The 22542-nt window shown below is 44.9% G+C and overlaps 1 protein-coding gene and 1 long non-coding RNA gene across 2 annotated transcripts in view; both read right to left on the reverse strand.

Annotated features, from left to right (window-relative positions):
• Nxn (nucleoredoxin) overlaps positions 1-22542 on the reverse strand; it is a 147338-nt gene that overhangs the window by 41531 nt on the left and 83265 nt on the right. The gene's annotated exons all lie outside the window — the stretch shown is intronic.
• On the reverse strand, positions 3872-5011 carry LOC125365995. The gene is made up of 3 exons (XR_007213766.1): positions 4479-5011; positions 4418-4424; positions 3872-4262 (listed from the first exon to the last, which is right to left on the reverse strand). It is a non-coding gene; the product is annotated as an uncharacterized LOC125365995 (long non-coding RNA).

The raw sequence follows: 22542 nt of genomic DNA on the forward strand, positions 1-22542 counted from the left end.
AACTTGCTTCCTCTCCAGTCATGCCACCTTTCCCTGCCCATACCCCTATAGTCATGAACCCAGAGCCAATGGGTGATGGAAGCTGATACAGACACTTAATCCAAATATATATATATATATATATATATATATATATATACTCGCCTGGGAATATAGACCTAGATATAAAGATATGTTCAGCAAGATCAAAGGTACAAGCTAGCTACTGGAAGGGGTCATATTGACTCTTCTCAGGGAAGCCCCTCTCCCTCCAAGTTCTTGGTCTCCAGTACCCAGATGCTTTGCTCATTTATTCCCACACACAGTGACTCTGCTAAGTGTGGCAGGGATATGAATGGGTAGGGGAGGGCTGATGGTGGTGGTAGGAACCAGGCACTTTGTAGCCTTGCTGGACCAGAGACAGAGCGAATGAGAGTTGACACACAGTGAGAGTGAAAGAAGAGAGGCAAGGAACAGAAAAAAGCAAATGGCCAAAACCATAGCCCTGAGAAGGGCAAAGAGATCTGCTTCTGCAATCCTACGTCTGGGCCCTCTGTCTCCCAGCTGCTCTCCATTTCCTGAATCTGGATGCTCATGGGATTAACAACTATATTCTAAGAGTCCAACACAATCTACTTATGCCAGCACGAGTGAATTTCTGTTCCTCGTAAACAACTTGTAACTAAGACAGATGTGTGGGTATGTGTGCAAACTAAGAGCCCATGTTTATCTCGAAACCCTCCACCTCTTACAATGCCAGCAAAAGAAAAGCAAAATTAGCCAACACTCAGAACCCTTTCAAATCCCTCTCTCACATTAGTAGGAGACAAGTCCAAAGACTCCTACCCCATGGATGCCTGAAACCAAGATAGTCCCGAATCCTGCAGAGAGTATGTTTTTTTTCTGTACACACAAATTTGACACCTTTTCCATTTCTCTGTAACTTTCATATTTTGAGTTGCAAAAGCAAAACTAGCTCTGGTTCTTTTTCCTCCTGTTCATTCTGATGATAGATCTTAGCAACTTCATCATATTGTTTTTGTTTTCCTTATTAGATCAAAAACCTTTTCACCTTTTTACTTAAAATAAGCATTTTACATCTTCTTTTTGGTGCCTCTGAATTGTTAGTATCACTACTCTAGTGCTTTGGGGCAATTATTGAGAAAGTACTGTTACATCCCCAACAAGAGATTAATGGGATGGTTGTGTATACAATAGGATACAAGAAAAAACTGCAATGACTCACATCCCAGGAGGGACAGGGTAAGACATGATTTCATCATGCTACTCAGGGCAGCATGAATGTACTATAAAACCTATGAACTGTCTATTTGGGGAACTTTTCACATAATATTTTCAATCACAGATAACAGAAATCATGGACGGTGACAGTTTGGATAAAAGGTGTACCATTCTTTCTACCCTTGCCACGTGACCCCAAGAAGTAAACCCCTTGTGGGGTAGGGATGCACAAATGGGAGCAAGATGACTTATCTAAAATGACAAGGCAAATTAGTCCCAAAGTGTCTTCACTACCTGCCACCCTCCACTTCTAGAAAGACAGTACTTGGTGTGTGTGTGTGTGTGTGTGTGTGTGTGTGTGTGTGTGTGTGTGTGTGTGTGTTCTTTTTTGGTACTGGGGATCAAACTCAGGACATTGAACTTGTTAGGCAAATGCTTGGCCACTGAGCTACATCCCAACCTACAACTTGACAATTTTTTTTTTTTTTTTTTGCCAGTCCTGGGGCTTGAAGTCAGGGCCTGGGCACTGCCCCTGAGCCTCTTTGTGCTCAAGGCTAGTTCTCTACCATTTGAGCCACAGTGCCACTTCTCAGTACTTGTTAAGTGTAAGCCTCAAATACAATGGACATCTCAGGTGTGTGCAGATGCAAGAAAAAAATCAGTCTGCTTCTTTGATACATGGGTCCAAGGAAAGGTGGCTGTGAATAAACTCCCAACCTCGCCAAGAAAGGCACTTTGAATTTCCAGCTTGTGTTGGCCCCTCCAGGAGTCTCTGTATCTGTCTCCAGGGGGCAGCACCTTAAGATGAGTCAGGAGGGAAGAAAGTCTAAAGTTTTTCCACAGACAAGATGAATAGATGCTTAAAAATATGTATCTAGCCCCAGAGGTTTTTGTTGGTTTGGATTTATTTTATTATTTTTGCAATGCTGGGGCTGAACCTTGGGCCCTGCACATTCTAGACCAGCACTCTACCACCAAGCTACCCCCCAGCCCAGCATATTCCCCAGGCATGACAGCTCAGAAGACACAGCAAGTGTCCCTCTGTTAGTACTAAATATGGCTCGTGGATACTCCAGGCCAGGTGTGCCAGCACCTTCTTGTGAGCTGGTTCCAGAAACCATGGGTGCCACTGGACAAAAATGGCAGTGTATAAAGTTTCCGAGGTTGGGATGGGCCTAACTTTCTCCTCCAGAACAGAAACATCCCAGTGAATCAGACTTTGGAAATGCCACTAATCACTTGCTTAAGGAACTTAAATGGCTGCGGCCTTCTGAGCAGAAACCACACACAAATGAATTCTCCATGAGATGCTTGGGTTTTCTGGGACACACTGGCCATTTTAAAGAGCACAATAATCCTGTCAACCTCCGGCAGAACCGAACTGTTAAATGTCAACACGTTTAAACTGGACTCCAGACCACCCATAGAAGAATCTTGTGTCCAAAAGCAGGGAGAAGCTGGGTTTTGGCACCTTTGAGAGCCATTCTTGGCTCAGCAACAGGGAGCACCAGCATATCCCAGGCTAGGATGGGTGGAGACACCCCAGCTTGCTCTCCTTGGGCAGTGTTGGGCTGTAGATCCAGGGACAGTGCCCAGAAAGTGGGGGAGGGGGGCTGGAGGAGGAGAGGGAGGCTGAAAGTATGGAGGAAATGAGTACTGCCTCATCCCCCATCTCCACAAAGGGCAGACTAGAAGAGACTGTGAAACTGGCCAGGCTGTGATGTCATTCACTTCCCTTTAAACTGGGAAAATCATCGTCCCTGACACACAGGATTGCCAAGAGATTAACCCAGATGTGAAATCCAGATGCTTCTTCAATCACCCACATTGCCCAGCTTAGTCATTCAAATGTATCTGTTCTTATTTTTATGCTCAACTCTCACTCTCATTTACTTAGTTTTGCTTTAAATAGATCCTTAAAAGATCTATTCTGGAAGAAAAAGTACCATGTTTCCTAAATAGAGGGTAACATGTCCAAATAAAAACAGAGAAGATAAAGTGATTGAATCTGACCCAGCCCCTGTAGCCTGCAGGAGGATCTGGGGTTGGTTTTCTGTAAGGAAAGAGAGGTGGGTGAGTTACTCAGAGGTTTGAAGAGGGAGCCCCATATCGAGACTTTTCTGCTGATAGAACGAGAGACTTGGAAATGGAGAATGGAAAAAGTATGATGTAGTTCAGTTGGGGTGCCAACCTTGGCAAGAGTCTGCCACCTTAAACTCCAGAGGCCTGGTGCCAATGGAGGCAGTGACCAGAAAAGGAACAGAGAACCTGGTGGCTGGTGTGCAGAAGGCCCCACTGCCTTTGGAAGGCTCTTTCTTTGTCAAGAGGGAACACTGCAGGTTCAACTGTTTCTTCTGCTTTCTGGGGCATTGCAATGCCTCATCTCCTGCCCTATCACCAAGAACCCACCACAGCCATGCCAAGAGACATCACCATTGAGGGACCTCACGAACTCCCCACTGACCAGGAAGGACGCTATCCCTGCCCAGGTTCCCACCTGCCCACAGCAGTGTTTTGCTCCCCCAAATTCATTTCCTCCCTTCACCGTCTAGAAAAATCCAGGAGGGACTAAGTAGACAGATTTGTAGGTAAATGTTCATATTGATGCCCAGGGAGCTTAAGGGGCAAAACTCCACTTCCCTTCCTTCTTCACCTAGCTCCCAGAGCTAGAATTTGTATCAGGTTTTGGCCCTTGGAAGTATGTGAGAACACAAAGTAGGGTGGGTAGGCAGGTGAGAAGGAAGAAGAGAGGAAAGGGGGAGGGAGGGAAGGACCACATAGGCTGTTCACTCAGGCAACCCTGGACACAGGGTGGGGTCAGGTCTCCCTGAACAGCTGGAGTTATGTTATGCCAAACCCAGCAAAGCTTCCTTTGGAATTGCAAAGTGCAAGGTGGGTTTCATAGCAATGTCTGCTGCAATATTTCCCAAGACTACCCGCACCCCCTGGGAGGTGCAGGTTTCTAGAACTTGACCCACTGTATCTAATTCTCTAGTGGGTAAATCCCCAAAATGTACATTTTAGGAGAGTTCCCAGGCCCACTGATTTTTTTTTTTTTTTTGGCCAGTCCTGGGCCTTGGACTCTGGGCCTGAGCACTGTCCCTGGCTTCTTCCCGCTCAAGGCTAGCACTCCGCCACTTGAGCCACAGCGCCGCTTCTAGCCGTTTTCTGTATATGTGGTGCTGGGGAATTGAACCTAGGGCCTCGTGTATCCGAGGCAGGCACTCTTGCCACTAGGCTATATCCCCAGCCCAGACCCACTGATTTTTGAGCCACCCATGCTCTTGGCACGCTGTCCCTTTGCTGGAACTGCTCTCTCTATGCCTGCTAAATTCCCATATATCCTGTTCATCTCAGGTCAGGTATCTTTCCCCCAACCCTTCCTCAAGGGTTACTTACTGTCCCAAGTCTGTCCCAATTCCTTCCCAGGTCCCCTCATTATATGTCCTGTTCTTTCTCCTCCTCAGTGCTTATCAGTTTTCATCACACACTGCATCCGTATGACTTGTTGAATAATATATGGACTACAGAGCTCTCTTAGAGCAGGGGGAGTCTTGGCTCACCCACTACCCTAGCTTCTAGTATAACTGCTGGAACTAAGAAGATGTGCAATATTATTGAGCACACATCTATAATCCCAGCTTCCTACCTACTATGCCTATAAGTCAGAGGCCACCTACCATGGTCTGAGTCTAACCCTAGCAAAAGCAAGAGACTCTATCTGAAAAACAGAATAAAGCACAAAGGAGTTTGGGGATGTGGCTCAGTGGTAGAGTGCTTGCCTTGAAAGTGAAACATCCTGAGTTCAAACACCAAGCACACACCCCCAAAAGAGAAAAATCTAGAACAACCATGTCTAATTCTCTCTGTCTCTCTCTCTGTCTCTCTCTGTCTCTCTCTCTGTCTGTCTGTCTCTCTCTGTCTCTGTCTCTGTCTCTGTCTCTGTCTCTCTCTCTCTTTCTCTCACCATACTCCACTAGTTTCATGAAGGCTCTTTGGGTGTTTCAAAGTCCTGTGTCAGATTCTGGTAAGAGGATCTGCCACTGAGATAGTTTTAAGTTACAGAGATTTTAAGTGATCCCACTATTCACAGGAGTAGAGCTTTCTTTCTTTTTTGTTTTTTTGCCAGTCCTGGGACTTGGGACTGGGGGCCTGAGCTTCTTTTTGCTCAAGGCTAGCACTCTACCACTTGAGCCACAGTGCCACTTCTGGCTTCTTCTGTTTTATGTGATGCTGAGGAATCAAACCCAGGGCTTCATGCATGCTAGGCAAGCACTCTATCTCTAAGCCACATTTCCAGCCCAGGAGTAGAGTTTTAAGGGTTTAATGTACTAACAGAATGAAAAGATGGCAGCATTTGAATCTCTCAGGCCTGATCATGCCCTAAGGGCTTCAGGGCATCAATGCTCAGGGTCTCAGGCAGAGGTAAGTGAACATTCTACCCAAACTCAGTTATCTTCGCCAAGACTAGTAAAAACTTGTCTGCCATCCCAGTGTTGAAATGTGGGCAAAAATCTTCCCTGGATCCCTCACATTCTACTGGTAAATATAATTGTTCAAAAGTTTTGTTTGATTTAGTACCTCTCTTCCTACCCTCCCTTTCTCGCCAACAAGTTCAGACGTGGTCCCATTTCATCTACTACCATTGGTTCTGGCAGCCGAAATGCCCACAAATGTTTAGCTCTGCCATGGGATATGTAGAATAAATTAAGTTTAGGGGGAAAATCATAAAACAAGCCTCTGCCTCTAAAGGCTGTGTGTATCTTGGCAGGGGGAATGTGTGTGTTACAACAAATCCTATGCAGCATGCCAAAGAACTCAATCAAAACCTGAGAAAGTGATCCTGTCACAGAGACAGACAGTTTCACAGCAGCTCCGATCTCACCTTGCCTCTGCCAAAAGCCTCCATGATGGCTGAAGAAAGAAAGGGTCTGAAATTTCAGATGAGAGGAGATGGACGCCCTATAGTCATGGCCTAACAAGCACTAAACTAACAGGAGACCCTTAGGAAAATTTTCTCCTGGAGGTATTTACCTGAGTGGGGTGGGGGGCGGGGAGGGGAAATACTAGAGTTTAAACTCAGGACCTTGAGCTTACTAGGCTGGTACTCTACTGCTTGTGCCATACCCTCAGTCCACACCTCTGGGATGCTCACTGGGTATGTTCTGGTGAGAGAAGAACCTCACACGACTTCAGGCTGTGAGATGAGAGCCTACCAACTCAAAGTATGACTCCGTTGGGCTCATGCAGTACATGTCTTTCACCAAAAGCAAGTCCCTTGTCTGTGGCTGAGCCTGTCCTGCACCCAGATGGCCAAGTTCATGAGCTAGTTAATCTATAAAGCACAGCCACGTCATCCACAGAACAGCAACACTTCAGTACTGACAAGGGCTCCTCTTGGCAAAAGACACACATAGGGTAACCAATTAGTTACTTTGCTTAATATGTGTAGGTTTTATATGGTGGCAGGCCACCTCCCACTCTTGTGATCTTGTTACCATGCAGGAGAAACCCACCAGAAACAACCAATAATCTGTGGCTTTTGTGGACTTTTGCTCTTTCAGGCAGGAAAAGGTCCTAAGCCAAGGGCACAAATTCAACTCAAGCTACCGAGGCATGTTCAGAACCTGTGTTAATGGTCCTGTAAAAGTCTCAATCTGAAGTGCTATCCTGAGGGAGCAAATTCAGAGTCAAGCAGGCTTCCATTCTGGTCTTTTTTGAACTTTGTTCTTAATGATCCAGTAACTAACATCACTTTTGGATGAGCTGGGCACATGCCACACAGCAACAACAGAGAGGTCTGCGTTTACTACAGTGCTACAAGTTTATCCTCTCACTGATCTAGCCTAATTAACTATGCCCACAAGGGCTCAACACCAACTATTCAAAAGCCAAGGTTACTAGTTTGGGTAGAAGCCTTCCCAGCTTTTAGTTGATATGGGTCACACTTAATTTGCAAATCAAGTAACAATTCTGTATGATAAGTTACTTTGTTATGATAATAAATAATTTACCTTGGAGAGTTCATCAGGAGCCAGGATCAAAGCTAGGCAGTTTATTGAGGGTTTCCTTGGCCAAAGTAACTGAATAGTTTTACACACTATATATTTTGTTCATTCTGAAACCATGTCATACTGAGCAGAACTTAGGAGCATGTGGCAGAGCAAAACCACTCACTTCCTGGCTAGGAAGCAAAACAGGGAGGGAGGAAGGGACTGGGGTCCTCCAATCTCCTTCAAGAGCACGGGGAGAGCTTCTTTACTGAGAAGTTTGCCACTCAAGAAGACTGGCCAGCTTAACCAGGCACCAGTGGTTTATGCCTATAATCCTTGCTAATCTCAAGAGACTGCAATCTGAGGGTCATGGTTTGAAGCCAGCCTTGGAAGGAAAATCCCTAAGACCCTTATCTCCAACTAAACACCAAAAAGAAAAAGAAAAAATAAAAAGCAGAAGTGGAGCTGTGGTTCAAGTGGTAGAGTTCTAGACTTGGGGTGGGGGTGGGGGCCTTAGCAACAGCACCCAGGCTCTGAATTCAAGCCCCAGGACTAGCATCAAAAAAAAAAAAAGGACCAAGTTTTACTAGGAAATAATTGCAGATCCAGTTTCCTGTCCAGTTATAGTTTTAAGATAAGTCTGACCCCAAAACTACATTTAATGGAACCCATTCGATGTGTTTATCCATATTGACTAATATTTGCAAGCTGTCATTTGAACGTGGGAACAAGAGTCACTCCTTAAATATGCCAAAAGAGTTAAGACCAGAAACACTGGAGAGATTCCTGTGGGGGTCATTTGGAGTTTAGGGAAATTTTGGTTTGAGTTTTCTTCCAGTTAATTGCTTATAAGAGCTCCTAAATGCCATTAAAGAACAACAACAACAAATGTGAGAAGTTAACTTCCCCAATGTGTTTATTTAGAAGAAATCATTTTGTTCCCTGCAACTCTTATGGAGGAAGGAATTAAAACTTGAGACTGAAAAGGCACGGGAAACCCAAATCACTCAAGCACAGAACAACAGCTGCTGGTGGGAGGCAGGGAGAGATAAGGAAGCCCACTGGCTCCTGACAGGCTTCTGCTGGCCATGGCTGAACCTCCCAGCTTTCCTGGGTGTGGACAATAGACAGAACAGGGCCCAACACCACAGCAAATGGTTCCTTTTGCAACAGGGAAGTAGTAACTAATGACAATGGTTCCTTCAGGAAGTGGAAGCAAGACCTCTTGTAGCTTATTTTATAATACAGTTTTGACTTTTGGACTTCATAAGTACTGTGTATATTAAAAGAACAAAAACAAATAAAAAAAACACGAAGAGCAAATCAGAAAGCTGAGTAAGAACAGAAACATATGAACCTAACTAACTGTAGATGAACATTATGCAGTCCTTCAAGTTCTCTGACCATTCATTGTCACTTGAATAGAGTTGAAGAGTGAACAGAACTAAAAGAAATGTTGAGCTTTAACTTAGTAGGGCTTTTCTTGACTACTATATGGGCATTGTACAAGTGTCTTACTGTGAGACAAGATGAACAGAAACACAGGATGGAGACAGTAAGAAAGACAGCATGGATGCTAGCTCCAAACTGAACATCTTGAGATAAACTTTTTTTTAAAAAAAGTCTTTGCTCATTCTACTGCAAGTGTCGAGAAGCAGTAACACTCCTAGCAAAGAGTTCATTTCATGTTTCATTCTTAATTTCTAAGACTGTAGGTGTGGCTCAAGTGATAAGAGTGCCTGTTAAGCAAGCACAAGGCCAACATGGGTCTCATCCCCAGTAATGCCAAAAAAGAAGGCAGACTGGAAGAAAGGAAGGATTTCTCCACCAAAAGAAGCATTTTTTTTCTTAGAAAAATAGCTGATTCCAAGATTAAAGGATAAACTGAGTCCACACATCTCATTCTGTGCAGAAGAACAAGTAAATGCTTAAGGACTGTTGAAAGCAAGTTAAAAGGATCCATGGGCCCACTCTGAAAGATTTCCACTTACCAAATACCAGATAATTAGAAAACTAGATAATTAGATATAATGAAGTTAATGGGCAATTCAATTTAAGAAAAGAAAATAAAAACAAACTATGATTTCAAGTACTACCAAAAAGAGTATATAGGAGGCTCAGAAAGGGCCGGTGGATCTGGGAGGAGACTCTTCTTTGTAGAATACATGTGCCTAAAGGTAGGAAAAAGAATTTGAAATGAACATTCTGCAGTTATCACATAGAAAAACAGTCAGGAAACAATCATCCACAAACCAATGGATGCTGTAGCCACTGTAGGTAACAAGACAATGGGAACAGAATATTACTGGATGCCAAAGTAGCAAACCACTAATTGCTTGTTAATTACAAAGGAAACAGTACTGTTACAAAGTAGAGAGAGCAAGTGTTTCAACTCCAAATCAATGATGGGACAGACTTACTATGTTCTTGGTGAGATACAACAGGAGGTGTATATGCCTCTTTTTGAAGCTAACCTGGACAGGAAAGTCTATGAGAGTCTTACCTCCGATTAACCACCAAAAGAGCTCATAGTGGAGCTGTGGTCTAAGTGGTAGAGCACCTGCCTAGCAAACATGATGTCCCAAATTCAATAACCAGGACTGCCAAAGCAAACACTAACCTCAAAGGTATATAAGTGCATGGAAGGAAACAAGCCAGGAAACCACCAGGGTCTTTTGGCCAGACTTTCCACTGGAGATCATTTTAACAGATATCTTAATTATTCCATCTCTCACCCAAGGCCCTGCTAATTAATGGGCTGCCTAAAAGAGCGAAGAAGCAGCTCAGTGTGCCAAGTTGCCATGCAATCTTCTGTTTGTGTGCTGCCCAGGGAAGGTCCAGCTGCACAGCCTTCTTGCCTCATTTAATGCTGGTAAAAAAATAAAGGGCCAGAAAAGTAAAGAGCTGATATTCTTGCATATTATTTCCTGTTCATGCTTCTCACAAAGTCCAGGCTCCTCAGTCCCATAGTCCAATAGGATTAATAGATCATCTTGTCCAAATTTACTAAGTAGCTGAGAAAACTGAAGATTATATAAGTCCTGTCTTCCCAAATATCATCCATGCCCCACGGCCTATGTTTCCTTACTAGTGTGATGTGTTTGCTTGTATCTTTCTACATTAGGGAGAAATGTTTTCTAGGCAAAGAAATGAGCAGTATTTAAGGCTGGCTGTCAGAGTTATGTTTTCTTTTCTTTTTCTTTTTACCAGTCCTGAGGCTTGAACTCAGGGCCTGGGCACTGCTTCTGGCTTCTTTTTGCTCAAAGCTAGCACTCTACCACTTGAGCCACAGCACCACATCTGGCTTTTTCTGTTCATGTGGTGCTGAGGAACTGAACTCAGGGCTTCATGCATGGTAGGCAAGTACTCTACCACTAAGCCACTCCCAGCCCCCAGAGTTACATTTTCTATAAAGCAATCCCACTCTGTCTTCTGCAAGAAGGACCTTAACAGTATCTCTCCAAGTTAACAATGTATATACCTTCTGGTGTAGCAATTCTCAATTCTAGAAAGTTATCCTACAGGTAAGTATGCCTGGCTATATAAAAGTATTATTGTAGCATTATTTGGAATAGCAAAAGTCTAAAGAAGGAGTGAAATACACTGACAGAGAATTGGCTAAGTGAATTATTTTACATCCATTCAATGAAATACAATGCTGGTATTACAAAAACAGAATCAGGACAAGCTAGCATACACAAAGAGGGAAAGATCAGCAACATATATTAATAAGTTGTTTTTAAAATCAAGGCTGGGGGCTGGTAATGTGGCTTAGTGGTAGAGTGCTTGTCTTGCATGCATAAAGCCCTGGGTCTGATTCCTGAGTACCATATACACAGAAAAAACTGGAAGTGGCACTGTGGCTCAAGTGGTAAGAGTGCTAGCCTTGAGTAAAAGAAGCCAGGAACAGCGCCTAGGCCCTGAGTTCAAGCCCCAGGACTGGCAAAAAAAAAAAAAAAAAAAAAAAAACAAAGGCTGGGAGCACAGAAGAGTACTTGCCTAACATATATGCAAAGGCCCTGGGTTCTATTCCTAACGCTGAACGGGGAAAAAAGAGGGAAAACAAGGGTATTTTTGTAAACAGGTCAAGAATTACTAATATACATGTATGTAGATAATATCTGAAGAGTTAAACTTGTTATTTCCTCCAGTATAGTTTTGTTTTCTGGACAAGATCTTGCTAGCTATGTAGCTGAGCTGGCCTCAAGCTTAGTGTATAGCCCAGACTGGTCTCAAACTCCTGATCATCCTGCCTCAGTTGCCCAAGTGATGTTAAAGTTTTAGCCAAGTGTCAGTAGTTCTGCTTTTACAATTAAAGAAAAGAAAGCGAGTCTCTTTGCAGCCTCTGATATGGATTGATTTCAGCCCAGGCCCTAACAAGTGAAGACTTTTGTGCTGAATCAGTAATTCAATGTCTGGACGTGAACTAATCTGGTTTTGCGATCTTAGAATTTATGTTCTTAGTGAAACAAATGATGTGAGCATGGGTCAGGCTGAGGCCAACATTGAAATGCTGCATCGCTGAGCACCCTCAGCTCGGCTGGCCTCGGGCTGGGGCTGCCGTCACACATTGGAGTGGAAACACTTTACAGGAAGGAAAACCAGTGCAGGTTTGGTCAGCAAGTTCCTCCGGCTGCCTCAGAAAATCCCTCAGTTACACTCAGCACAGGGCTTCGAACAGCCATGAAGCACAGCTGCACAGCTAAGTGGTACTGAGGGGTGTTCTCTGAGCCTGGGAGAAGAGAAGAGCAGTTTACTCTTCCAGTGAATCCCAAGGTTGTGACTTATAGAGGAAGAAAGGCGGCTGGAGAGACTCAAAAGTCTAAGGAAATGGATTAGTAGCTGATTAACTGGCAAATGGTGTTCCAAACTTGATAAGATACAAGTAAATGTCGTGCCTAGTCACGAATGACCTGCAGAGTTCTAGGAACCGGAGTCTTCCTGAAGGACACAGTGGGGACCTGGGCTATGTAGTGGGTAGGGTTTGAAGGGCTTCCCAGCTGGGCTCCCATAAGAGCCTCAGAATGGCCACCATTCTAAAGCCCACTCACCTCCCTTGGTCCTTTGAATAGGCGATTCCCTGCCCTGTTTGCCAATTCCTACTCCTTCCAGCCTTGATGAGAGCCTTGGAACAGTCCCTGCTCTCTTCTCATCAGCCAGCAGACTAAGGAAGCCCCTCCTCTGCTCTCCAGGGAAAGCTCAGAGCCCTCGACCTCTCCACACATGGGCAGGGTCATGGTAGCCCCCACGGCCACGCAGTTCTCCTTGGGAGGCATAAATGAGCAAAGAGAAATGTCAAGAGGGGCTAAGGTACTTTCCTTGAAGTCCATGACTGTAGAAGAACATGGAAGCCCATGTGCTGGTGCTTCACAAGGCCAGAGTAGGAGGCCCTTGCCAGGCTGGTGCCATCACCGCAGAAGCAAGGTGGCAATGGTGGCAAGCACAGTTTCCCCATCCTGGCCTGTATGAAGCCTGGCCTCCACAGAGATAACCTCTGGACTTGGAGAAATGCATCCATCACAGGGTTTCTTTTCTCGTTTCTTTTCCATGTCATTTTCTGTTAGCTCCTGAGCACACATCTGCTTCTCTTTAAAGGGTGGGCAGTTAGCAGGCACAGGGGTTACATCAAAGGCCAGAGGACACCAGACAGACAGAGGCAGCTGCTCCTGCAGCTCCTGACACAGGCCCAGGAGGGACTCACTGGACACTGGCTTTCGCTCTGTGATTAGACAGCTCAAGGTGAGTGACTTAAGGTTCCAAGTGGCTGCCCAATGCACTTCCGTTCTCACTCAACAAGGGCTGTACAGTGATTTGACCAGGGTGAAGGGTAGGGCTCTAAAATGCTACCAACAGGACATCTGCTCAAAGTGTTCTGCCCAAAGCTTATGTCCATGTGTACATCCATGTAGTTTAGACTCTGAGTACTATTTCTGCAGCTTTTATACTTCAAACTTGAGATGGATGCTCTAAAAGCCAATGGTGCACACAGCTCTCAATGCAAACAGGGAGCAGCTCTACCCGCTGAGGAAAGATGCCTCACAGCAGCACCTCATTCTGTGGATTTCCTGGAGACGTGAGTGGAAAGGAAAATAGAATATGTTAAATATGCGGAATTCTGACATTGTTTTATATTTCCTCTGGTCTTCGGTACTCTGTGGACAATTAACTAGTTGACCCTGCCAATTCTCCCTTTGTGTGGGCAATAGATTCTTCCCCCTTTCCTTGATCTCAATCACAACTGGCAAAAGTGGTGCCCCAGTGTCAAGACAGCCATGCGCAGATGCCAAGGGAAGAGGTAATCCAGAGGGACTTCATGCTTGCATTAGCCAGCAGTTCTCAACTGGGGTGATTTTGCTTCTCAGGGTAAGGGGACATATAGTAATGTCTGGGGACATTTTTGGTTGTCACAACTAGAGATAGGTGTAGAAGCTGGGGATGCTGTTGAATATTCTACAGGCCAGACACAGGGGCTCACGCCTACAATCTCAGCTACTGGAGAGGTAGAGATCAGAGAACTACAGTTTGAGGCCAGTCCTGCAAAAGTTTATAAGACCCCTCATCTCAATCAGTAATCCTGGCATGTTAGTGTGTGTTGGTAATACCAGCTACACAGGAGGCCTAGGCAAAAGGTGATACAAGACCAGTCTTGGGCAAAGAAGCAAAATCCGTCCTGAAAAGTAACTAAAAGCAAAAAGGAGCTGGGGACATGGTTCAAGTGGTAGAGGGCTTGACTAGCAAACATGAGGCCCTGAGTTCAAGCCCCAGTACTGACAAAACAAAAGAAAATAAAACAAAAACAACATCATTCTACAAGACTCAAGGAAGCCCTTCTACAATGAAAAGTGATCTGGCTCAAAGTGTCAACAATGCTAAGGCCAAAAAATACTGGGTCTCTCTGTTTAATTCCTTTCATTTGTACTGGGCCCCCACTTACTTCCCAATTTCAATTCTTCAGCACAGAAATGGAGTAATGGATTAATGAAACAAAGAGGAAGCTAGCACAGCACAGGCTGGTTCTAGGTGGGGAGTAATGAACATCTGTGTGATTCTGAGATTCATGGGCAGGATTACAGGTCTTGCTGTTCTCTGGTGGGAGCAACAATGGAGCAGGAAGGGCCAGGTGAATGAAGAACTCTGTACTCACAAATGTCAATGGTTTGGAGCCACCACAACGACAGGGTCTCATACTTTGACTTTAGCATGGTGACCTTTACAACTCTAATTCTGGAGCCATATTTGGGGCCAGCATTTCCCAATAGCACACATCTGCCAGGCATCTGCAGTGCCCATGTGAAAGGCCAGTCTAGTATAATGAGATAAATAAGTGATCTTTCTTCCTTCCATGTAAAGAGAAGTCAGCAAATTGTTTGGCCTTCAACTATGAATTGTAGCAAATGTATTTGCTTTCCACCAGCTTCCTTATTGGGAAAAGTGGATGGTGTGCAAGAGGGAAGCACACATTTATCCATCCCTGCCTGGCTAATGCTGCACTGAGGATGAACAACTCTTTTTTTTTTTTTTTTTTTTTGCCAGTCCTGGGCCTTGGACTCAGGGCCTGAGCACTGCACTGTCCCTGGCTTCTTTTTGCTCAAGGCTAACACTCTGCCACTTGAGTCACAGCGCCACTTCTGGCCATTTTCTGTATATGTGGTGCTGGGGAATCAAACCCAGGGCTTCAAGTTTACGAGGCAGGTGCTCTTGCCACTAGGCCATATCCCCAGCCCAGGATGAACAACTCTTAGTAGTCACTCCCAAGCCTGTAAAGTGCTCTTCACAGTGCTATACCATGCCATGAGGCATCTGTGGTGAGGCTTGCTGGATTTCCTGGGAAACTTGGGGGTGGGGAATGGGGGAGGAACAGGACAATTTGGACATGCTTGTAAAAGTATGTTATGCATGGAATTTCACATACCATGTGTGCTGTGGCAAATAAAAGTTAAAAAAAAAGTTGAGGGCTGCAGTTGTAATGTAGAACAAAGAAGGCCTGAAGTGATACCAGCTGTAAGTGGAGGACAGGAACAGTGGAAGGTTACAGTACTGAGTAGAGTCTTTCAGCCAGGCTGACATAGGCCAGGATATTGAAGCATGGACAGAGGGGCCAGGGGAGAAAAACAAATCAGATTCCCACAGTTTCAGGACTCAGTCCTCAAAAATGACCCCCCCCCCCATGCCTTCATCATTGCTAGATGCCAATCATAAACCAGGTAGATTTTTCTGTGCTTTTCTAACTCACTACAAATCTGAGTTCCCAGGAAGCTCACACCTTGGCTTTGATTGCTTAAGTGGCTGGCTCTTGAACTCAGGTGAATTTTTCTTTTTTTTTTTTGTCCATCCTGGGGCTTGAACTCAGGGCCTGAGCACTGTCCCTGGCTTCTTTTTGCTCAGGTCTAGCAGTCTACCTCATGAGACAACAGTGCCACTTCTGGCTTTTTCTGTTTATGTGGTGCTGAGGAAATCAAACCCAGGGCTTTGTGCATGCTAGGCAAGCACTCTACCACTAGGCTACATTCCCAGCCCTTATTCTTTTCTTTTCTTGTAAAGGAGGCATTATAGACAAGCCCAAGCATGAAGTTAAGAGGAACAGAAATCCTGGAGGAGAAGCACTGGGTGAGCTGCAGGGATATGGAGGGGCTAGAAATAAGATATTAATGCCCAAGCAAACAGACTCCCAAAGTAAAGGCTAAGACATGAAATAGTATCCATTGTCAAAAAAGAACTATTGAAATGTTATACTAGTCAGATCTAATGAAAGTGGGACTAGACAAAGGCAATGCAGATTCTAATTTAAGCAATACTTGTTTACTTGAGGTGTTGGGGATTGAACTTAGGGCCTGTCAGATGCTAGGCAAGTGTTTTCTACTGCTCAGCTATACCCTCAGCTCTTTAATTTGACTCCTGACCACATCTCAGAGCTGCTGTGTCCTCTGCAATTCTCTGTCTCTCTGTCTCTCTCTGTCTCTGTCTGTCTGTCTGTCTGTCTGTCTGTCTGTCTCTCTCTCTCTCTCTCTCTCATGACAATACTAGGGCTTGAACTTAGGGGCCTGGGCATGGTCCCTGAGTGATCTCACTCAAGGCTGGCACTCTACCACTTGAGCTACATCTCCACTTACAGTGTTTTACTGGTTAATTGGAAATAAGAGTCTCACAGAATTTCCTGCCTACGCTGGCTTTGAACCATAATCCTCAGATCTCAGCCTCCAGAGCAGCTGGTGTGAGTTACCAATGCATGGTTTACAATCTCTCTTAAGCCCAGGAACCCATCTCCTTGGCAACAATACTGTGAACACTATCAATTGATTATTCCTTTCCTAACAAAGTCATATTTGCTCCTTATTTATTTGGAATAATTCCAGCCCATGGCACATTCTATGCAACCAAAAGTAGTTCTTACTAAACAAACATATTTTCTTAGTATATTAAACAACTACTAGGTGAACAGTGACTATGTTTTTAAAACAGCTAAATTTGCCAACCATTACTGGGTTCCTTCTACATGAGAAGCTCTGTGCTAAAGGCTATGGATACAGAGACAATGTAGACACAGCCTTGACCTTGAGAGCCTGATCCACAGAGAATGTTCACAAACTACTATACCGTATTATACAAGTACAAAAATACTGGCTTGGGGCTGGGAATATGGCCTAGTGGCAAGACTGCTTCCTTGTATACATGAATCCCTGGGTTCAATTCCTCAGCACTACATATATAGAAAATGGCCAGAAGTGGCGCTGTGGCTCAAGTGGCAGCATGCTAGCCTTGAGCAAAAAGAAGCCAAGGACAGTGCTCAGGCCCTGAGTTCAAGGCCCAGGGCTGGCCAAAAATATTAATAATAATACTGGCTTATAAGAAATAGAAGTGAATGTAAAATACTTAGAATAATGTCTGGGGCTATTCTTCCTGCCATATAAGGACCCACTATTTTGTTATTTAATCCCATTGTAAATCAGAGCAAATGAGAAGGAAAGAAGCAACAGCACCTGAGCTGCTTTTAGAAGAATAAACTGGAGTTGATCAAGCAGGTCAGGAGTGGGATGGGGAAGATGTTCAAGATGGAGCAAGAGGTAGATAAAGTTCAGTGCATTTGAGGAACTGCTGAATACAAAGCCTTGAAGCTGTCAGGAAGGGCAGGGGCACTGTGGAGACAGTGAGGCTGAATCCAGGAGGGCTAACCAGTTTGATTCTAATTTATGACATCTTTGACACAATCTATAGGAAAGAGGCTAGACTTAAGTGGAAGCAGGTAAGGTGATCCCTGGCTAGCTGATGAGTCCAACCTAAAAACCTCATCTGAAGCCAGTACTCATGGCTCATGCCTGCAATCCTAGTTATCCAGGAGGCTGAGATTTGAGGACTGTGATTTGAAGTCAGCCCTGACAGGAAAATTCATGAGACCCTTATCTCTAATTCACCACCTAAATGCCAGAAGTGGACTTGTGGCTCAAGTGGTAGAGCACTAGCCTTGAGTAAAAAAAGCTGAGGGATAGTGCCCAGGCCCTGAGTTCAAGCCCAGGACTGGCACACAGACAAACACAGACACAGACACCACACACACACAGTCCCCCCCCCGCCCCTCCCCCTCCCCACACACCGTAGCTGAACTCAGCCTCTCACTGGAAAGATCCAGTGGAGAGGACCTCTTCTGCGGGCAACTATTTCTGGTCACCAAAAGAGGGCAGCAAAAAAGGATGATTCAGAAAGAAAGAACCTGCCTAAGTATGTGTGGTTCAAGCCAAAAGTCTCTGGAAACTTCTCTCACAGGTATGGAATTCAACCACAACACCCACTGTGGTGAAGCATCGTACTGGCTTAGAAAGAGAGTGACGAACAAAAGGACATTGATTCTGCAAGGAGAACCTCTCAGTTATGTTTTGTTTGGGTAGGGATGGAAGCTACTTTTACTCTAAGCAAATCTTACAAAGCATCAATTTTGAGGGTAAGGTTTCATTGAAAGACTTTTCTTTTTTAAAATAGTGAGATTGTAGTGATTTTTTTTCAAGTGGGAAGGGGTAGTGCCTAGGGCTTTATGCACGTCTGCATGTCGTATTGTATCACTGAGGTATATCCCCAGAAAATGATTCTCTTTTAACCAAAAACCAAAATGTTCTTAATCTTCATTCAAACTACAGGTCCTGGTCAGAATCTCCAAAGCCAACATACATCATTAAGCAAGCACTTTTTTGAGGGGAAAGGAGAGGGACGTGTCTTTCCATTTCCTCATTTATAAAATCAAAGAATTTAATTAAGTAACTGAACTAACCACCAGATCTGAGGTTTATGATAACACTATGATTAGGGCACATAAAAGGAGAAAATGTCCTAATAAGTATTTCTTTGTTGTCTGTTTGAGCCTTTCTTAGTTAACTAATGAGTTATACTTTTCCTGGAGAGAAAATCTTGGAAAAGACCCATTTCCCCAACGGGACAGCACTTCCTGCAGTTCACATGTGATAGAGTTAAAAAAAAAAAAAAAAGAGCGATTGAACCTAGCTCAGCTAGGCAGGAAGAAAATTAAAAATGAGATTTATTTTTCTGATTAAAACTAAACAATCAGACTCAAAATAGAGAGGCCACAAAACCTCACAGTTTGCCAAGTGGCTGTGAGCAAGTATACCCAAGACACTTACTGAGAGGGAAAAGAAGCAAGAAGAAAAGAATGAGGGACTGCCCCTTCCATCAAAGGGAGGAACTAAGATCTGTCACTCAAATTCCTTACATGTGCTTAGGAGCAGAGCATCTTTTCTGCCCCCCAAATAATCTGACTATGCCAGGCATACAACTGTAATTTCAACACTTGGAAGGCTGAGGCAGGAGAATCACATGGTTAAAGCCAGTCATATCAAGACTCCAGCAGCAGCAGCAGCAGCAGCAGCAGCAGCAGCAGCAGCAACTGACCATAAAGTTTACATAACTTTAAGGTGGCACTTGGTCTGATGATAAAATCGATTATCAATGAGGTTCTCCTCCACCAATCTTACAGTCTAGGCCTATGTGCCACCAGTGTGATCTATGCTCTGGGCATATACACTTTAGGCTATCAAAAAGCATTACATACTGGGGTCAGGAGCTGGAACAAAGAGCAAGCAGCCTGGGTCTAAATGACTGCTTTATCTTTGGTCATGAGCTGCCTTCCTGGGAAAAGTGAGATTGAAAGTTGACCTGAAAATTAAACCAGAAAGGAACACGAAAGAACTTTATAAGATATAGAAGTCCCTATGTGTTATGTAGGTGATATTTCTACAGGGACACCAGCTGTTCAAACACATTGAATGGAGCACTTTATCACTTTAAACATTCATGCATAAACAGAGGGAAGAAAATCATTTATGCCTCCATCTTCTAGGGGTAAAGGTATTTGAAAATTTCTGAGTGAGCACAGACAGGGAAGGTGCTTACCTACTGGATGTGTCCACCTTCTGCAGGGACACCTTCCCTACCCTGACATTGTCTACTATTGTTCAGTCTCAGTGACCCACTCCACTTCCCTCCATCCAATTTCCTAAGCCAGAAAATTGTGATTCCTTCCACACGCTTCCCTCATCCTCACTTCTCAGTCATTCCCCAACAGCTCCTGAACCTACTCCTCTCATCTCCATCCCAAATCCAAAGCCAGAGCCTGATCTGCTAGATCTGCTTCCTGACCAGTTCTACTCTAGCTACATTCCAATCTATCTTTTGGGGGGAGGGAGCGCGGGGATCTGGGTGCTGTCCCTTAGCTTTTTTGCTCAAGACTACTGCTCTAGCACTTGAATCACAGCTCTACTTCTGGACTTTTTGGTGCTTACCTGGAGATAAGAGTCTCTCAGACTTTCCTGCCCCAGCTGGCTTTGAACTATGATACTCAGATCTCAGCCTCCAGAGTAACTAGTATTATAGGCATGAAGCACCAGCTGCAGGCTTCAATCTGTTTTACACAATGACCAAAGCCTCCATTTAAAAAAATCAACAGAGGGCTGGGGATATAGCCTAGTGGCAAGAGTGCCTGCCTCGGATACACGAGGCCCTAGGTTCGATTCCTCAGCACCACATATACAGAAAACGGCCAGAAGCGGCGCTGTGGCTCAAGTGGCAGAGTGCTAGCCTTGAGCGGGAAGAAGCCAGGGACAGTGCTCAGGCCCTGAGTCCAAGGCCCAGGACTGGCCAAAAAAAAAAAAAAAAATCAACAGGACTTGTGGTTTTATGAAAGAGGAGCTGCAGGTCTGGGATGACAGCGGCTTGCTGTGATATCCCTCACCAGATGCAGAGCAGAAGCCAGCATTGTGCTGTTGGACTTCCCAGCCTCCAAGACCATGATCCAAACAAACAGCTGCAGTACTGGGGTTTGAACTTAGAGCTTTATACTTGTTAGGCTGGGCCAAGCCTCTAGCCCTTAAACATCTATTCTTTTTATACTATCCAATTTGGGGTAACTCAGCAAGAAACCAAAATTCATATGACTGGCTTTGCTGAAGCAGGGAGGCAGACATGGGGTCTGCGTGGACAGGGAGCTGCTGGAAGACAAGAGCTGCCAAGCCACCTTAGTACCTGCTCAAACCTATTCTGTAGCTGAAGGTTAAAATACATAGTGAAGAATTGGACTTAACATCCAGAATTCCCAAAGTATGAACAAAGGATCACAATATGGTTGTCTCTAATAGCTCTGGATTGAGGCAGCAAAAATCTGAAAAGATCTGAGGATTGCAGTCCAAAGCCAGCCCAGGCAGGAAATTCCAAGGGACTCTTATCTCCAATTAACCACCAGAAATCCGGAAGTGGAGCTGTGGCTCAAAGTGGTAAAGCACTAGCCTTGAGCAAAAAAGCTCAGGGACAGCACCAGGCCCTGAGTTCAAGCCCCACAATAAGTAACAACAAAACCTTTACAGAGAATGCAGAACTGAGAGCAGAATGCAGAGACAGGCATGTATATGGGCTTGAGGCAATCGTACCAAGAGAAATGGCAGGGCACTAGGTCTGAAAGACAATGCAGGAAGCTGTTAGCTCAAGGCTGGGCTGTGGCCAGCCTCCTGAGCACAAGGAGGTGATCGCCTTGGAGCCTCCTTAGAGGTGAGGGAGAGGTCTGAGCTGATGGAAGTCAATCCCCAGGTGAACAGAGCCTCAAAACCTATAGGAATGCAAGGAAAGTGACCTGGATTCTGTCTGGCTGTGGATACCATAGGATGGAAGCCAGCAGGGTCTCCAGGGCCAAGGAGTACTAGGAGAAACTGGAGGTAGGTGGTGGCCTCTCCTGAGGAAGGGTGGAGGAAGCATAAAGTTGCTACTCCCTCTTCCTCCCTATTGTGTGGTCCTAACAATCTATAGAATTGAAAATTTGCCATTAGGAGTGGAAAGGACCAAAACATAAAATAAAAGCCCTACACAGATCTGTTTTCTACCTTCCTTTCCAGTACCTTCTTTTTCCACACCAACACAGGCAAGAACTGTGCCAAGACCTATACAACTTGTGGGCAAGGACTAGAGGGGAAAACATAGAGAACCAAGGAAGGGGTGATGCTGTCCATGAAGAACTGTACTCATTACCTGACTTATGAGACAGTAACCCTCTGTACATATTTTTGTTTGTTTGTTTGTTTGTTTTGCCAGTCCTGGGGTTTGAACTCAGGGCCTGGGCACTGTCCCTGGCTTCTTTTTGCTCAAGGCTAGCACTCTACCACTTGAGTCACAGTGCTACTTCTGGCTTTTTATGTGATTTATGTGGTACTGAGGAACCAAACCCAGGGCTTCCTGCATGCTAGGCAAGCACTCTACCACTAGGCCATATTCCCAGCGCCTGGGTCCCCTTTAACACCCAGGCAGAACTCCTTATGGACTATGACAGAAGTAGTCTTTGTTCCTGGAATTTAACCAGCACAGGCCTCAAATTTCCATTACATCCCCAGCTCTAAATTCCTCCTGCACCGCCTTCATGACCTTAGGCTAAAGAAAGAAAAGAGGCAGCCCAGAAACACCCCTCCCATCTTGGGGCTAAGGAACTCTTGCTCTCCTCCAGAGAGATCACCTGTGGGTGACCCTCTGCTGTGTGTGCTTGCCATCCACAGGCCAGGCCCAGCGCAAGGCAGCCAGGAAGGGCCACAGACTTGGAAGCTCGCTTGGCAAGGACTTACAGGAGGGCCTGTCCCTGGAAGATCTAATGCAGAAATGGGGACAGGCAGGCCATGATACCTATGAATGAGCACCCTGGAGACAAACTTGGGTGCAGTGGTTAACAGTGAGTGGTGGGTGTGATCAGAAAAGGGCAACATATGCCAGGACTCACATGGGCAAGTTGTGGAGGTGAGTCTGGCATGTGTGGCATGAGATGGAATGGCCTCTGGAGACAGCTATGCAGGGCACA

This window comes from Perognathus longimembris, chromosome 17 (assembly GCF_023159225.1).
Source record: "Perognathus longimembris pacificus isolate PPM17 chromosome 17, ASM2315922v1, whole genome shotgun sequence".
Lineage (NCBI taxonomy): Eukaryota > Metazoa > Chordata > Mammalia > Rodentia > Heteromyidae > Perognathus > Perognathus longimembris.